At 34.0% G+C, this 18,506-nt stretch overlaps 1 protein-coding gene across 8 annotated transcripts in view; it reads left to right on the top strand.

Moving 5' to 3' along the window:
- The window catches only part of tinc (transmembrane protein tincar), a 140,200-nt gene that overhangs the window by 72,342 nt on the left and 49,352 nt on the right, over positions 1–18,506 (top strand). Inside the window, exon 1 of one of the 8 annotated variants that reach the window (XM_070111019.1) lies at positions 4,469–4,536. The exons of the other annotated variants lie outside the window; for them this stretch is intronic. The gene's annotated coding sequence lies outside the window, so the exon portion shown is untranslated. Of the gene's footprint in view, positions 1–4,468; positions 4,537–18,506 lie in introns of those variants that run through there. 8 annotated transcript variants of the gene reach the window in all.

An 18,506-nucleotide genomic window follows, 5' to 3' on the forward strand; every position in this document is an offset into this window, starting at 1 on the left:
TTGGTGCACTTGGCTGAAGGAGATGACGACAAATATGCGTAGATTCAAACCGCAGTTCATAGTCTGTTGAAGCGGAAGTAAGACAGCGAAAGGAAAGGAGAAAGAGAGACAAAGATTAGTTCCCCATGCAGCCACATAAAACACTGTGGCTGGGCGAAAATATCAAGGACTATGAGGGGATGACAAGTTGCAAGAGCAGAAGCACAAATAATAATAGACACAAGCTGAGTGCGTTCACACACACAAACTATTATTTAGCGCAAGTTTAAACTAAGTAAAGCTACAACAATACACCGCAGTCTCCAATCAACTGTTGCAGCAGGGACAGCAACAGCGGCGGCAGCAGTAAAGTGGCATTAGATGAAGTGGAAAATTTTGCATATGCATCTGTGGCACACAGCACAAAGTGGCAGTGAGGCAAGCACGCAAATTGCATAATTCTACTTACATTCATATATCTCTTTTATGAATGTATGTGGGTTTTGAGGCAAGTAGACAAGCTAGTCTGCAGGCGTTGTATTGCGAGACTCGTCGTTGGCAATGATGGTTTGAAACAAACTAAACAGTATTTGTTGCTGGGAAATGCTTTCGAAATTGTCAGGCTGTTTGAGTGGCAATTGGTATGCAAGTACTTTCACTCATTCATTCATGTAATCATTCTTGTGCTTATACGATTATATGTCGGTATGTTAAAGCTAGCCGGTAACTGCGGTTACCTACTTTTATTAATATATTTCTACAGGTGTATAATAATATTAACGCAGAAATAAGGTAGGAGGAAACCACAAGTGGTATAGTAAAGTAAGTAATTATTAGAAGGAAATTTAAGTGTTAGCACTTGCTACAGGGCGTATGAGTGATGGAGGGAGTCCAAAAGTATAAATTGTCGTAAACAATTTATATTTATTTACACAACTATACAGTTTAGATAGTGCTTTTGTCTTAAGTTATTGCAAGTAAGCGGATTAACAAAATTAAATCAATTTCAATATTGAAATTGTGGAAAATAGTTTAAGTAAATCTAACGAAATGATGCATGTGTTGCATCTTTCAGAAATGTGTTTAAAGTAAAAACTTTTTAAAATTTTTCCGTGATTTCTAGTATATATTTTGAAATAATTTTGTTAATATTTTAAAGTTTTCTATTGGTGTGAATTTTTTTCAAAAATGCTCTGAAATTAAAGATTTTCAGAACACTTTGTTTGGTTCATCGGGATCCACATTTCAAATTACAATATATATTAGGTTCCTGAGGCTTCAAAATGAAAGCCATAACATTTCTCGCTTAAACATGGTTTATACATCGTTAAGCACAGTTTGGATGGCTTCACCTATAATTTAACATTGCATAAACCTTTCGTACTCTCATATATTTTATATAAACTTTGTGTGCTTTTGTTGGTATACAATTGTTTTCCAACTTAAAAGCACCTTTAACTGCATCTGCAGGCTTAAATTTATTTGATGAACCATATCAGTGGCTACGCAATAGAATGCTGGCGCATTTTAAGAGCTAAAAGCATAAACGAAAAAGCAGCTTAGGCTACAAAAAGCAATACATATTCCCAAGCATATATATATATATATACTTATGTACATACATATTTACTTGTGCAAGCATAATATTAGCAATACGGCAGTAATTTTAGTTCTGTGATGCGTGCTAAAAACCTTTGTTGCCAGCTTTTCCAACTAGGCTTAACACATTCGAAGTGCATATGAGATGATATGCTTACTTTGTGTCTATGTGTGGGTGTATGTAGTAACATTTGTTTCACTTACCTAACTGCACATTAGAACGGGTTGATTTACAGGTGGCTAAAAAAACGAAATAATCGGTTTATCGTTTTGCGGATCATTCGAAATAACTTTGGTTAAAAAAAATATGGGTCTTAAACCGGTTTCGAGCCAGTGATTTATAATGCTAAGTTTATCTTTTAAGGATTATAAAAATCAATCAAACAATCAAAAGTCAGTTTTGAGATATCTTTCGGTTCCTTTTTCGGATTTAATTTATATTTATATACAAATTCTGTGCTATAAGTTGTATGGGAGTTATATGTTATAGTTGTTTGATTTTATTGCTTTTCACTGTCACTGTGAAGTATGTATTAGAGGACAGTTCTGCAAAAGTATGCGTTTTTAGCTGTTTAATTAGAGGCAGGATACCGGAACATAAAAATTTCTAAATAATCGGTTGTATGGGAGATATGTAATATAGTTGTCCGACCTGGCCGATACCAACAACTGATCAATAGAACATCAAAATGCACCTATGTATTAAATTGCATTCGTATATCTAAAAAAATTATCGAAAAAGTTTTTACAACCACTAAAAGATAAACTTCGGCTTAAAAATCGCTGCCTCGAAAGTAGTTCAGAATTATCTGTAGAACCTTCCCCGCATATACGATTTAATAAATAATATCTTAATCTTGTTGCTCGCTTTGTTTCCATAAATCACTTATTGGTAGACAATTTTATTGGTATAAGGTGCATTATGCGAAGCACTTCACCGATGACAGGGCGTATGAGCAACATCAGTATGATGCACGAACATACGAGTATGTATGCTATATCATATATATTTTTCATTTTGGTAGTAGCAAGCATATTTAAAGTACTGTATACTAAATTGTTTGGACGGTTAAAGCATCTGCATAATTTTTTTCTGGATATGTTAACGTCGGATACCCTAGAAAATATATATATAATTGATCAGTGTGACGAGCTGAGGCGATTTAGTCATGTCTGTTTGTATATACGCGAACTAGTCGCTCAGTTTTAGAGATATCGATATAAAGTTGTATACACATCCTCTTGCCCCCAAGCCGCCGATATCGAACCACTAACGTATATAGCTGCGAATCTGTAAAATGAAATATCAAAATGAAGTCCTGGTATAGAACTCTTTTTAATTTCACAAGACCTCTTTACGAATTTTCATATGGATTATTGCCCAAATGATGTAGCTGGCATACACGCTGACCTATCAAAATCAAGTTTTTGTAAGGATTTTGGTCCTACGCTCCAACAACCCAATACTCTCATAGCCTCGATGAGACCAAAGTTAACGGGGTTTCCTCTTTTTTATTAAAACAAAAGTTCTTTTGAAAATAAAGTTGTAGACATGAGCTTTTTAACAGGTTATATTTTAATACTTAAATAAATAGTTGTAGGTCGTATTTCGTAAAATGTGATTAAATTACATTGATGTGTACATTAACTTTAACATTTATATAAACAGAATCACATTATTTTCGAAAATGAAACAGATGGAATTCCGCTGTTGAAACCTTTTATTAACATTTCTTATACTCTTATTTCCGGCTGCATCCACTTAAAGTTTAATTTCACTTCAGATTCCACTTACTATAGCACTTGTGTACCAACCAACAGCTGTATCAGCTAATAGATACTTGTAATCAGACCAAAGCAATCGTAACTTCTGAAGAAAAAATAAAGAAAAATCACAACCTACATATACACTCAACCTTCTGCCGAAATAAACTATTTAATTTTGTGCCACTTGAAAATGCAACACCAACAAAATGTGAAGAAGTAACTTTCCAGAAGCTAAGAAGAAGAAAAAACTCTGTTTTCGTACTTTCTTCACATACTGCACGCTTTCCTATAAAACATTTTTGTTGCCATACATTTTGGTTGCCTGATTTCAACTATTATTACAGTCATGTTTTCGGCACGTTGGCAACTTTAATTTGAAATAAATTAATGTAAGAAGTTCAAATTAGTTGGCAATGTGCGTGCGAGTTGATGTGCTTTTACACATACTCGTAGGTGCACAAGTTTGTATGTGTGTGTCGATGTGTGGCTGTTTTAAATGCTCTACGCAAAACTTGCAATAATATTAAATTAAATTCATAATTTGATTAATTTTTATAACTCAATTGAACTTTAGCGGGCCAAATTTTTAAAATTTTGAAAAGCTTTGTTTAAATTTAAAAAAAAAAATTGGTTGAATTTGGTTTATATGTGCGTAAACTATTGTGAAAATGAAGAGCATAATTTCAAGTGCCACTTTACGTAAACTGTGCTTTCGCATTTTATTTTGTATTTGTAAATCTTGTCTGCGCTCAAAAGTCTTTTGGGTTGGCAGCTCCAAATAGTGAAGCTTAAAATTTGTTTCGAAAGGTAAATAAAAGACTAAGTAAAATACACTGTTTGTAATAATGTTGGTGGTTGATCAGTTTTGGCATTAGTTTGAAACGCTCTCCTTAATTTTATCGAACGATCACCACAAAGTGAGATAAATAGTTACTGATTATTTATATATATTTTAAGTTAAAGGTATTTCCTGTTTCTAAAATAATGTTGATTATGTTTTTAATAAAATATAGAAATAGTCTTTAGCAATCTGGTATGTTTATTTTCTAATCGCCTCTACTAAATTTGTATCTTTCTATCAATTTGAGGTTATTAAAAAAATGTATTTCACAATTAGTGGATAATGTTCTAAAAAGTTACAATGGTAACACTCATTTTGTGATACAGCTAAACTTATTATAGCTATTAGCGGTAAGTCACTAAAACTAATTTTTTAAATATTTTTTTCTCAGTTATTTACATTTATTTGCAAATCGCAAATGGTTTTAAATTAAAATATCCATAAAAAATACAATACTTTTAATTATTAGAAGTAACAATTCTTGCCTTTTTTCATCTGCAAAAACCAAGTTGGTTTAAGAAATCTGTAGATTAACTATAACTAATTCAATATGCTTTTAATATCGTCGCATCAACTTTGATACTGTATCGCCGCGGCCTGCTAGGTTTCATACTTCGTATTGACTCTACAAAGTTGCTTGCTTATTCGCTTACACGTTTCCACGAACTTCAACAAGCCCAGCTGCCAGTTGGCTGTTTGCGCAATTTGTATACTTCTTGCATATTATCGAATTCTTGCCAGGGAATTAGTTAGTCAATTCGGACATCCGTCCGTCCAACACTTCGCGTTTCACTTTGAGATTGTTTCCCTAAAAGCATATAAAAGAAATGAAAGTTACTTGTTATTGCTTTTGTATACGTATACGTTGTTGCTTGCCATTAGTCTTATTTGCCCATAATCCTTTTTTATAGAAACGTTTGCTGTTTTTATTTATATTTCGTAAGAATTTCTTTACCATTAGTTTTGTACGCTGCTTTCTGCGAGAGAGAGAGGAATTATTAGCACGACTTTTTGCAAGGGGGAGAAAGAGGTGCTTGCGTGGTTGGTTGATAGATTGTTGCAAAGCCACGTAGTCAAAAGAATTTTATTTTTATTTATTGTTGATACATGAATCTTTCGTTTATTAGTATTTTGTTTAGAATATTGTTATGAAGTTAAGTTAGAGAATAGTTTACCGGCTTCGAAATTCTAGATGAGTAAAATATGGGTATAATGCGAAAAATTGCCTAGAAATATTTAGCTAACATATATTTTGAAATATGGTCGTCACAATATTACATCGTCAAAATATTACAAAATATAATTTCTGCAGCGTTAAAGAATTCTTCCGTAATTATCCGATTGTGGAATATTTTGAGCTAAGTTTGCAATCTACGACTAAATTTCAGATGTTCGAAAATGTGTGACAAACAAAATCCGCAAAGTATTCGAGAAACATTGTATTTAAACATATTTTGGAGTATAGTTGACAAATTAAAGATAAATATTTTTTAAAACAGTCGTTGTTTTTTGTATTCGAATTTTTTAAATACTGTCTGTAATGCTCATAATCAGAAATATAGCGATATTTGCAGCTTTGTTCAGTTAAAGTTTTAATTTTTATTTTTGATATTTTCATATTGTAGGTATCTTATTTATTATTCTCCATTTTAGTACTATTACGCACTCACACTCATTCATTATAACGGCATTATGTGTGGCTTTTCCTTTCGTGGATTTATTACCTCATAAATCTTGAATTCCTCTATAAATATGGCAAATTTACATGTATTCATATAAACAGTATAAAAAGTGAATATAATCATAATTAATCAAACTTACATTGCTGACCTCGCCAGTGCAAAGCTGTTCGAATTTCAACACATTCAGGCACTTATCGATTATTTTACGTGCCCATGCCTGTATAAATATATGTGTGGGTTCAAATGTGATTTATAACTCCATTTTTATATAGTTTACGGTAATACACTTTGGGTATTAAAATCGCATTAATTGTTAGGAGCACTGAAGATTGCGTTCGCAGTTTTTGCTACACGTTGTCCACTTTTAATTTTGCTACATATGCTGAAAAGGAATTAAAGTCTGCCAATACGGTACAAACACTATAAGATTAAGCTTGAAGAAAGTACTGCGAACTGTGGTCTATTATGTCCTAGAAAAACTATTTCTTAGTTCCTTGATAACTAATTGTTTAATTTTCTTAAATGTTATCAAGGTGTAGCAAACCAAACCTTCAATTATGTCACTTTATGGAATTTTGGAGGGAACTTTGACTAAATTAATTAAATTGTTAAGATTTTTATAGGTTTGGTACGCTAGAATGTCTTTACCACTTAAAAGTACCTTAAGATGGCATTGAAATTATACTACGGTTTTATATTCGAAATATTGTATATTGAAATCGAAATCTTCTTTGGCGCAAGGAATTTCGTATATTCAAAAGTAATTTCGTGTGAATTCTGAGGGGGCTTCGCTTTAGGCACCAATAGATATCGAAGTAGATGTTTTCACAATTTTTTTGAATGTATTTATTTGAAGAGAATCTTTTCTAAAATATATGCTTTAGAATCGGTACACTGAACTCCTTGAAGTTACCTTCTTTAATTTTTATTATTACTTACAATGCATAGTGTATTTTGTTTCAAAGTGGGTCATTAGACTGTATTTCACATGTTCGCCTGAATAGATATTTCAAATAGCGCCTTGCATGTGCATACATACTTGAGTAGTTAGTGCAAAAAAAAGCGCATCCGACTGCTTTAATTATGCAAACAAAGAGAAATGGAAATGCAAAAAATATATACATATATAAATATCTCCACGTATTAAAGCATTTCTCATCAGCGGTGGATTGGTTGATTGGTGGATTGGTTGTCTCGTTGGTTGCACTATTGTTTGGTTTGTTAGTCGGTCGGTTGATTAGCTGGCTTGTTGGTTAGCTGGTTATACACCCTATTAGGGTGTTAGTACAGCCAAATTCATATATACATACATACATACATACATACTTATATTCATATCTCTTCCGCTGTGTATGAGGGGTACGAAGGGATATTACATACGATATATTGACCCACTTAAGCGAAATGTACAAGCCGATTGCCGCTATTATTAAGAACTCAATGCTTGGCGGTATCTATGTGTTTTTAGCTAGATGCTGTGTGATGCATTGCTAGAGCTCCCTTCAATTGGCGGATAGTGCGCTCCGACTACGACTATGTAAGTAAGCGGCATGCTGACTTGCTGGCTTGGTACGTATTAGTATGATTGTATATACCCTCTACGAAAACTCCAAACTTTCTTCAATAAAGTAACTTGAAAAGTATCGTCTTTGGCAGGGTAATAATGTATTTTCATCTTTTTGATTGTTGCTATTTCCTCATCAATATTTTCCATTATGAGGATTACGAACAATTTTCCGATGAATATATTTGGAAAATTTCGTTTATTTGGCTGTAATAGTCAGGTAGCTGAACTACAATATACAATCACTCTTTACATGGAATAGATGTAGTTCAGCACTAATTTAAAAAGGATAAATTAGGGTACTCGCGTTACATAATCGTGGACTAGTATATCACTACTATTTTTCTTTCAGGGTTTCTTTCGCTTAGTGGCACCTAACACTACACACTCACTAACAATGGCATTATCAAGTGCATCTCGCAAACAAAAAATTAAAAGACAAACTATTTAAAATATGCCTGGCATTTTAAAAGCTCTCGCTACTGCCATCGAGCCGTTGAAGCTGTGTTACTATGGAGTATTACATTACAATTTACTCCCCTTTTCGCACGTATTCTGCTCGTAGTACATGATTTTATTCTTTGGCTTTTCCTTGCTAGCAAAATAGTACAAATGAATGCTTTCTGCATGTCACTGCGAATGCGAAAGTAAGCAAGAAAAAGTATTCATGGAATAGAAATGCTAAATGCAAAACTATCACAATTGGAAAATTGGAAAAATCGTAGAAAATGTTGAAGGCAAAGGAGGAAAAAGGAGCCGCGCTTACCACAATGCTATTGCAAGTGGCAGAAAGCATTCCACAATGACGTTGAAATGGGAATAATCTTGCCACAAATTAAAAATGTAGTTTCCGCTGTTGAAAATATAAAAATTAAAGACAGGAAACGTGTATTCACCTTGAATATAGAACTTAGTATACACCCTTCTCCTCTTCTTCATCCCAACTACAGAAATAGCGGAGAAGCAAGCTTCTAATTAAGTAATAAAGTTTCTTAGTTAACAAAAAAACCAAAAGAGTTTATAGGATCTATGCTCTATTTGAAAACTTGGTTCATAACCAACTTACAAATTTTGGGCTTTGAATCCAGACTTTCACTTTTTCAATCTACTTAAATCCCTTCTCATCTGCCAATTCATTTCATCAATCAAGTCGCTAGCATTTTTAAAACATGTGGTTCTAGATTTCATAAAAAGGGGTTTTAATTCTACGGTTTCTTGCCATATTTCATATTAAGATAACCTTCGTGAGGCTTGTCACTGGACTCATGCTATGCCAAAATAATAAGAGAGAAAAAAGAGAGATCATATCCAAGGAGGAGAGGAAGCTGCGCATTTTCCACTATTTATTATTATTAGTTGTAACACACCGGAGTTGCATTGTAACAAGTTTCTAAATTCATTTTGATTTTGCTTAATCTCTTGTTATTCTTGTCATTCAATATTTCTTGAAACTAAAAACGAATATCATATAAGCCATAGCTTTCGGAAACAAATTAAAAGTATTCCTTTGACCATTGCCGCTTCAAATACTTATATATTTTTACTCTCGCAACATTTTTATCTATGTGTTTACCTGAACATTTTCGACTTACATGAATTTCAAAATTCAAAGTTTTCACATCCATTTACAACTATTCATTGTGACGTGGCTTGGTAGCACTTCTTGGGAAAGAGTATTTTTTATTTGCTTATTATTTTTTACCTATGTGTGTTGTCCATTACAAACCTCGTAGCTTTAAATCCTTTTGGAAAGCAGGTCTACTTTTATTAATTTTAAGCTTTGTTTTTGCTGAGTAAATTTGTTCTCAAATATATCTGAAAATATAGACCTTTAGCAAATCTCATATGACTAGAGCTCATTTTCTAATGTTTCGACCGCCTTAGGTCTATCGTTAAGAATTTGCAGGGTATCACTATTTATACTGACTTTAAGTGTAGCGACATACTTTTCATTGAATAGATTTTATACATATAGCATTATCACGTGGCCCTATAAACTAGAGTTATAGGTTTTATGTTTATGAACAGGTATCATCTGTTTTAAACAAGAAACTCTGAGTTTAATCCCAACTCTCATTCGCCTAAATACAACAGTAGCTCTGCAGTATTAATCTGAAACGGCTCATACACTTTTAAATTGCGCTTTTTTCACAAAAAAGGATTCACAGCGCAGCAGGTGCTAACAAAGGGTCTCAGGACTTTCACTAGCAGCTTCTACCGCATTTTTGGCTTTTTCCGCCAAAAGCCAAAGTTTTAGCAAAACTGGTGCTAAAGCTATAAAAAGCATCAAAAACTAACTTGCGATGCTCAGCTTATTTTCCAAGCCACATGACCAAGGCTGATTGCTAGGTCAGCTACCCGACGGCATGGCTGGCAAAACGACAACAAAGAATCCGTACATCGCACTGAAGTTGCTACTTTTTATGCGTGTTTACGGCGATTTTTAACCTTTTTCACTTAAATTTTTCGGCATTCTTCGCACTTATTTGTGCTGAACTGGGATTCTCTATTGCGTCTAACTGTAGGTAGTACCAGAGTGCTGCGAATGCTTGGGTTTGTTTTGGCTTTGACTCCTCTTACAGCAGTTGTACTGCGCTTTAGGGTGAGTGAACAGTTTTTGCCTTACGCAGCCAACAACAAGTTCCCGAAGCGGATGGTTAGAAGATAGGAAAAGTTGAAAAAAAAGAAAATAACAAGTACGCCGACTAGAGTGTAACGCTCCCCTTACGCGTTGGCTTGATTTGCTTTGTGTACGAATTCCCCAAGCTCCCATACATACTTGTAGGAAGAGGGCATTAAATTTTCCTCCAATATCCCGTTCAACTGTATGTGGCATGCCACGCTTTAATCAACGCTGCAGTTGGTAAGCTCGTTAGACGACGGGTTGTTTGTTATCGATTTTCTTAAATCTAAAAACCATTTGAGCATTTCAGCATTTGATTTAGTTGCTTTTGTATTGGATTTGTTGCAAATGTTGAAGGCAAACAAAGTATGGCAGCGCAAAATTAACTTAGTATGTGTATAAGAATGCGTGCTGGTTGAGGTTGCGACTGCCACAATAAATAACGGCAACTGAAAAATACGCTCAAATTCATCTAATAACAATAAATGGCGGCATTTCTCGTTTGTTGCCTGACTGCGTTCGCTCTTCATCACTCAGCCGCAAGTCTCCACAATAACACACATGCATTTCCATGCGTGTGTGCGCGAATATAAATTCAAAACAAATACCCCAAAACAAAAGCAATACCACTTGCCGTTTTTACCTTACCCAAATTCCCCTTTCGGTCGAGTTGTACACCCACTAGTCGTGGAGGCATGCGCCAGAAGTGGCAAATTTAACAGCGCTAAAGGGTGGCTAGACACACATACACATGCATTGTGAGTCTAGTTCGCCACATAAAAAGGCATATTCGGATTTTCCCTGATACATTGAATGGTTGCAGCCGCTGCACTGTGGGGTAATGGTGATAAAAATAAGTTTAATCGAATGAAACCACTGGATAATATGAAATACTTGTATTATGTTTATACCCTGAACAGGGTGTATTAAGTTTTCCACATATACAATTTATATGTAAATGAACAGCGTGACGAGCTGAGCAGATTTAGCCATGAGCGTCTGTCCGTTTGTATACATGCGAATTGGTCTCTAAATTTTTAAGATATCGATCTGAACGTTTTTTCCTCCTAAAGGGGCTGCTCACTTGTTGGAATCATTAATATCGAATCTCTATAGGATATAGCTGTCAATCTCTGGTCAAATTCTTCAGTTTGGGCCACTGTAGCTATATCAACCGTTCAAACTGACCGATAAGTAGACTTAATTCAATTTCAATTTTTTTTTAATATCAAAGAACGTGTAGTAGTATTTTAATAAATAAGTGTCTAAATTACATATCAGGAATATATAACAAATAGAAAACTAAAAATTGCATTGATTTTTCTTTTTTGATCTTCAATTTTTCCAGAAACTTTACTGTTATTCTGGGTTATTCATAGTTCGTTTCTAGTTAGTAAATATCAGATTGCCAAATATAACAAGAAAAATTAAAGAATTATAATTTTTTGATCTAACTAATCTTCATTTCGTCTCACTATGCGGTCTTATGATCTTTTTTATGTGCAATTTTTCAGTTGAAATTATACTTTGAAGTTTTGTTTTTGTAGGTTTGGGTGAATATATGGTCTGTTGCTGTGGGTGGCATGCTTAAAGTGTGTCTAAAGCGATTTGGGTCTGGCAAACTAAAATAAAGAAATGGCATTTGTTGCAACACCTATTAGGCAAATTGGAAAATACGCATGCAACAATGCACAAAATTTAGCTGATGCTATATGATTCTGTGTATATCTTCATAATAAAGAGGGATGGCTTTGCTTAGATTTGCAACTGCCACACTTTGAGCGCAATTTTTTAATTTAATGCTTCAATTAGTTGTGGTACAGCGCCTTTTAGAAGAAGTACTTTACTAGAAATTTGTTTCAAATATAAATACAAGCAACTGATGTCATTACATATCTATATATTTGTGCTGTTCTCCCTTTATATGCTTTCATATAGAGCTACGGATCAGCGTCGTGTGGCACAACTTTTTAAAAGAAAATAGTAAAAGTATTTAATTCAAGAAATGCATTTAAGCTTAGACAACTAACACTGATCTGTACTCATATGCTCATCATCGCATATGCCTTGGTATCTGTATTCTATTGTGTTTATAAAATAAGAATTGTAGTTAAATTTAGCTGTCAGCTGACATCTAGTGGTAGCAATAAAGTTTATACTACGTACTTTGCCGGCTACAGATATGGACAGAGCTGCACCAAATTTTTTTTGTAGGCCAGTGTAATTTAACAATAATTTTATGTGAACAAAATTTAATTTTTTGAAATTATTTAAGAAAAAGATTGCGATTACGAAGACGTAAAAAAAAATAGCAGTAAAGTCATCACAACTTTATCTTCGTTAAATGATATGGAGTATTAGCATATGACAACTAAATTTTTGTTTAATTAGACTCTGAACAGGGTATATTAAATTTGCCACGAGATTGGCTACACCCAGAAGGAAACCCTCTAAATGACGAGCTGTGTCAACTTAGTAATGTCCGCTTGTATATGTATTGGCGAACTAGTCTCTCAGATTTGAGATATTGATCTGAAATTTTGCATACGTCCTTTTCTCCCCAAGAAGCTGCTCATTTGTCGGTACCGCTGAAATCGGTCCACTATAGTCTATAACTGTCATACAAACTAAACGATCAGATTCAAATGTTTGTATGGAAAAATTTTTCATTTAACGAGATATCTTCAAGAAATGTGGCATGAATGCAGTGGTGCAATCTCTAAGGCAGCGGTGCTAAACAAACTGACCGATCAAAATCAAATTCTTGTAAGGAATATTTTGCATTTGCATAGGGTATTATACAATAGCTTCGGTGCAACCGTTTTTTTTTTGTTTTTACTTAAGTTTTCAATTCTCTTTATTGTTACACAATTTAGCCTAAAATTGCAAGCACTTTCATGCTTGTTGAACCCTCTGCTTATGCATAAATTACTACATACAATTTAAAAGTTTCAAAACTTTTGTGCCACATCGATGTCATGGCAGAGATAATATATTATTCTTCATTTAGCACAAATTCAAACACGCTGGTACATGCAATGTGAGCATTCAGTGGTGCTTTGCCCCGGTTCATGCCTATTGCGGTACATTGTGTGACACAAAAAGACGTCGAAAATCGATCGCCACCAAATGGTCAACTAGCTCAATAACTATTCAGCCATTTCGCCGCTTTGGCTAACCAAAACACATCCTTGCTGCACGTTTTGCGGCCAATCGTTGTGGTAAGTGTAAATCTGTTGCATCCTAGTGCGCCAGCGCATACGCGCACACGCTGACGCTGGCACGCTGCCAACGACAATAAAGCGTTTACTTTGGCTATACGCTCACAAATTATTATGGTTGCGGTTTGCAGCCAAAGTGACAGTAACAAAAGCCACAAATTCGAGGGAATTTCGTGTATTATGAATTGCTTGGCTGCTTTGCTGTGAATGGATAAAGCTTTTGCCCCGCAATTCTTTTCTTTTACTGTCTATATCAATTTTACAGATTATTAATTTTTGTTGTTGTTAAGCAACATTCTTCGTTTGCAATTTTCACACATATATCTTAGCTTACAATCACCAAACGACACCGAAAAATAAGTAATAAAGCTATTTATTACCTGAAATTTGAAATGTGTGTGAAATTTGTAATTGTCAATGCAACTAAAACGATGTTGCTCTTAATTGTTATACGAGCATTGCTACTGCGGCTCCCGTATTTTCAATGGCAACTCCCACTTCCACCACTGGTAGGAGTAAAAATTGCAAAAGCAAAGTAGAAACCACAGCTGAATGTAATAGTAGAATTAGCCAGCAGCTGGCTTCTTGGCTGTGAAATGTTATTCAAATAAGCTGGACACACGCATTCACAACCGCGAGAACATAAATACAGTTGCTAGTATGTTTAAACATTTTCCTTGAGGCATGCTTTCAATGCTTTTCTCTGCGTGATCTCTTATGCGTTGTTTTTTTTTGTGGTTCTTTACATACTTTTATCTCTTCCTGAAAACTTGTTAACTTCTTTTTTCTTTCTTCTTTTTGCTTAACTTTTAGATATTTTTGCTGTTTTATCTGTTCCTATTTTTTCTTCAGCGTTCACAATCCTCCAATTTCTTTTTAATTTTATCGCGGAAAATTGGTCATTTGTCGAACTGCTTAGTGCTAAGCTGCTTATATATTTGCTTGACGTTTGGTCAGTAAGAACGTTTTTGAAAACTCGAACTATTTTATTATAATTCCGAAAATAAAGCAACAATTGGTGTTTGAAAAACCATATTAAGGAAATAGCGAAAAGAAAGTTTAATGCTCTATTTGTTATTACTATATAATCGGTGGGTTTTCAATATAGAGTAAAATATTTCTTTATTGTCCGATTTATTTTCAGTAAATCGTATTTGAAGACTGACTTTTTAAACTTAACGTCGTATAAGCTTTCTAGTTAACATGTGAGATGGCATAGTTATGGTAAGCTTTAGATCTCCTAATTTGTTTAAAACCCAAATAAATTAGTGGAAGCATAACCAATATTTTTGCCAAGCTTCATTGGAGATATGAACAAAGTTTTATCACCCAAATTTACCAGATATTAAAATGGTTACAAGTCATACCTATTTTTTTGGGTTCTTAACGAAATTTGCAGAAGCTAACATAAAATACTTCTATACTCCACTTTTAAGTAACCAACGCAATATCGATATACTTACATTTCTGGATTTTCAACTATTTAGTTGATTTCAAAAAACATAATATTAATAATGTATACAATATGCAATGATAGAGTTAGCTAGAGAACTCCAGGGCCAGTAGCAGCATCATTACTACAATCACCGCCTATGGTATAATTCCTAATGGGTACTTATTTATTTACCGCAGATATGTACGAGCATTTACTTCTATACTGTTTATTTTCTAGAATAAATGGTTTGATTTCCCATTGGATTTTGTACATTTCTGTAATCTGCAGGAGTATGAAAAATTTGTAACACATTTTTATTACGAATTTCTAGAATACTCTTGATCATTATTTTTTTGTTATTATATTTTAACAGTTTATTTGCTTGTTATAAATTTTTTAAGAGTAAGAGCTTGTTATTGAAGTTTGAATATTAAATTTATTACTATGATAAATTTAATTGTACAAAAGGAATTTCATTGTATTGCATACATGGGGAGTATGTTTGTATAACGATACTCATGCGCCAAAATTTCAAACAAATTATTTACTCTTTCTCTTTGAAAATTGAATACTGCCGTGTGCAAGGTCTCCCAAAAAGTATCAAATAACTCTTAAAATAACACTACTTTTACATTATGTAGCAGTACACACATACATACCATATGTACATATGAAATATAAAACAACAAATTTATTAAGAATAGCTGTATTCGATTCGCCAAGCGTTACTCTCCAGCGAATCGATAAAACTACACCAGATGCTTAAACAAACGGGCAGCACTTGTGGTGCGACCTTGCGCTAACATGTCTTCTGACGCATGCGCAATAGTGTTCTGAACCTTTTTAATGAATAATTAATTTTTTCACATTTAAAAACGTTGTTGAAACCCTTTATTATTGTTTTCTAAAAATTACTATTGATATGCTTTTAGATTTAGGGCTGTTTTCTCAGTGTCTGGTTAGTAACCATTTGTCAGTTAAGTTCTGGTTAACTCAACCAAGACTCCTTCTTTCAACAATGAAAAAACGGCCCTTAAGTTTTGAAAATACAAAATATATCATTTAACCCATTCACTAAATAAAAGTGAGCTAAAAAGATAGCAGTTATACCACTTTAATGAGGTATCCACATACGCTCTTGCTTCAATTCAACTCGATAATTGTAGTTGCTTTCACATGTAAATTTTTTGACAAGAGAGCAGAAGCGAGCGGTGTAATTTCCAATCGAAGACAGCAAATATTGTTGTTGATGCTGCGTTTGCTCTTTGCAACTTATCTAAAACACATTTTATAAACCGATCCTTTGAGCTGCTTCATGTTAGTGTTGTTGTTGTGACATAAGCTCCACTGGTACCATGCACCATCTTCCTTATCTTCTTATTGTAAGTATTGCATGTTATCGCTTGGTTACCTTAGTGATTACTTATCACCGTTCATGGCAAGTTCGGAGCAATAGAAATGAAAAATAAATCTATAGACAAAAACAACAAGTACAACGAATAACAACTTTAAACTTATATGTAGTAAATATACATATAGACTAGGTACATGGTTGCAATTATAGGTGTTTTCGACATGTCTTCATGTAGCGCTAATCAAGAATAAGAACAAACGACAAAGCGCACATACATACAATACATATGTATATAGTATAATATAATATATTCAGAGAAAATGTTACTTAAATTGTATTTGAAATAAGTTTCATTGCCTGCAAGAATGTTCAGTTTCTTGTTGCTCGCAGACGTTGTGTTAAGATTTAAATAAGACACGAAATAACCGTACACCCAGATGTGGCAACAAGCCACAGCTCTAACGACGCGTGGCACATCAAAGAATGACAACCAAACTAATCCCTAACCATAACAACTGTTAAGAGAAACCGTAAATGAAACTAGTCTTCTTTGCGATATAAACTCTTGTTTTGTACTTATTAGGGGTGCACAAGTAGCGGTTCAATATAGCGCGCTTTGGGTCGAAAAACACTGTGCGTTACCTTAAAGGCATCTCCACATATGACATAATGGCTCGCCTTGTTCAATTATTGGAAAATGCAGCTTAGAAATATTTCCGAACAGATGCTGAACTCAGTGAGAAGCATTGCTTTGGTAGAATAACACGCCGCCTAGAAAGTATTATTGTTTGACACTCCAAAAAATATGTTCTTCCATTTTTTATAGACGTTGTTGTTGAGTGTCTCCATAGTTTACATTTTTTGAGCACCACTGACATACAATGTTTTTATACTCTCACAACGTATTGTCATAGAGTATTAAAATTTTGTTCACCTAACAGTTGTTTCTAACACCTAAAACTAATCGAGATAGATATAAATTTAAATACATACGAGTATATCAAAATTACCAGGAGGACGAGATCAATTAAATTCAAGGTGACTATCTGTCCATCCGTCCGCCCGTTCAAACTGTAATTCAATCACAATTTCGTCGAAAAATGCATTTTATATTGTTACGCAACTATATATATATAATATACCATAAGCTTTGCGAATACCTGAACATATTTCAACGTCTTTGTACCTCGAAATTGTGGCGTTGAAAGAGTGGTATACCCGAGCTTAGTTCTTCATTAGGCTTACAAGGTGCGTTCCAAAGTAAACAATAAAAAAGTAACAAAGTAAACTCTAGTGGCGCCATCTATATGTCGACTAGTGCGTTAGAATCTGCTATCCTTTATCGACTTCCAGTAAAAATTTCATGACATTTCATTAATTGGAAGTGAAGTTATTGCATTTTAAGTGTCAGTATGTGTTTGTCATCGTTGTGAAAATGAGCTTCGAACAAAGAGCCAACATTCAATTTTGTTTTAAAATTGGTAAAACTTCTACCGAAACGTTTCAATTGATGAAACAAGTTTATGGCGATGATTGCCTATGCCGTAGCAGAGTGCACGAGTGGTTTCAACGTTTTCATAGTGGTCGTGTGGACATAAATGAGAAATGAGCCGAAACCCAAAAAATCACGCATGGAGAAGTCAAAAGTGGTATTGTTCACAAAGAATTTGTTCCACCCGGCCAAAACGTTAATGCGGTATTCTACCTTGGAGTTTTGAAGCGTTTGGTGCGCCGTAATGGCGTTTGTTGCACGATAATGAGCCGTCTCATCGATCGACGCTTGTGGGCGATTATTTGACCAAAAATCACATTTTAACAATCAATCACTTCTCGTATTCACCTGATATGGTACCGTGCAACTTCTACCTTTTCGGAAAAATGCATTTGCCGATTAAAGGAAAGCGTTATGCAGACGTGGATGCCATTCAAAAGGCTTGCACCGGCATACTGGCGGCTATACCGGACAACGAGCTAAAACACTCGTTCGATATGCTTTTGGACCGTGCAAAAAGCTGTATTAAAGCAGAAGGAGACTATTTTGAATAAAATTAATTGATTTTGCCGATAAAACCATTTGTTCTGTTTTTTTTTTAATGTCCTATTTACTTTGGAACGCACCTTGTATTATACCCTGAACAGGGTATATTAAGTTTGCCATGAAGTTTGTAACACCCAGAAGGAAACGTCGGAGACCCTATAAAATATATATATAAATGATCAGCAGTCCGTCCGATAATCTAATATACGAGTACATAATATTTATACAATTGCAATTTTACAAAAATCAAATATTATTATTTGAAATGGCAAAAAGTTAATAAGAAATATTCAAAATATATATACTGCCGTTAGTATATGAATATATACGAAATAATGTATGCAAATACATGTATTAAAAATATTTAATATTCGCTTTGGCAACAAATTATAAATAACATTTG

The sequence above is a fragment of the Bactrocera oleae genome, chromosome 2, assembly GCF_042242935.1.
Source record: "Bactrocera oleae isolate idBacOlea1 chromosome 2, idBacOlea1, whole genome shotgun sequence".
Lineage (NCBI taxonomy): Eukaryota > Metazoa > Arthropoda > Insecta > Diptera > Tephritidae > Bactrocera > Bactrocera oleae.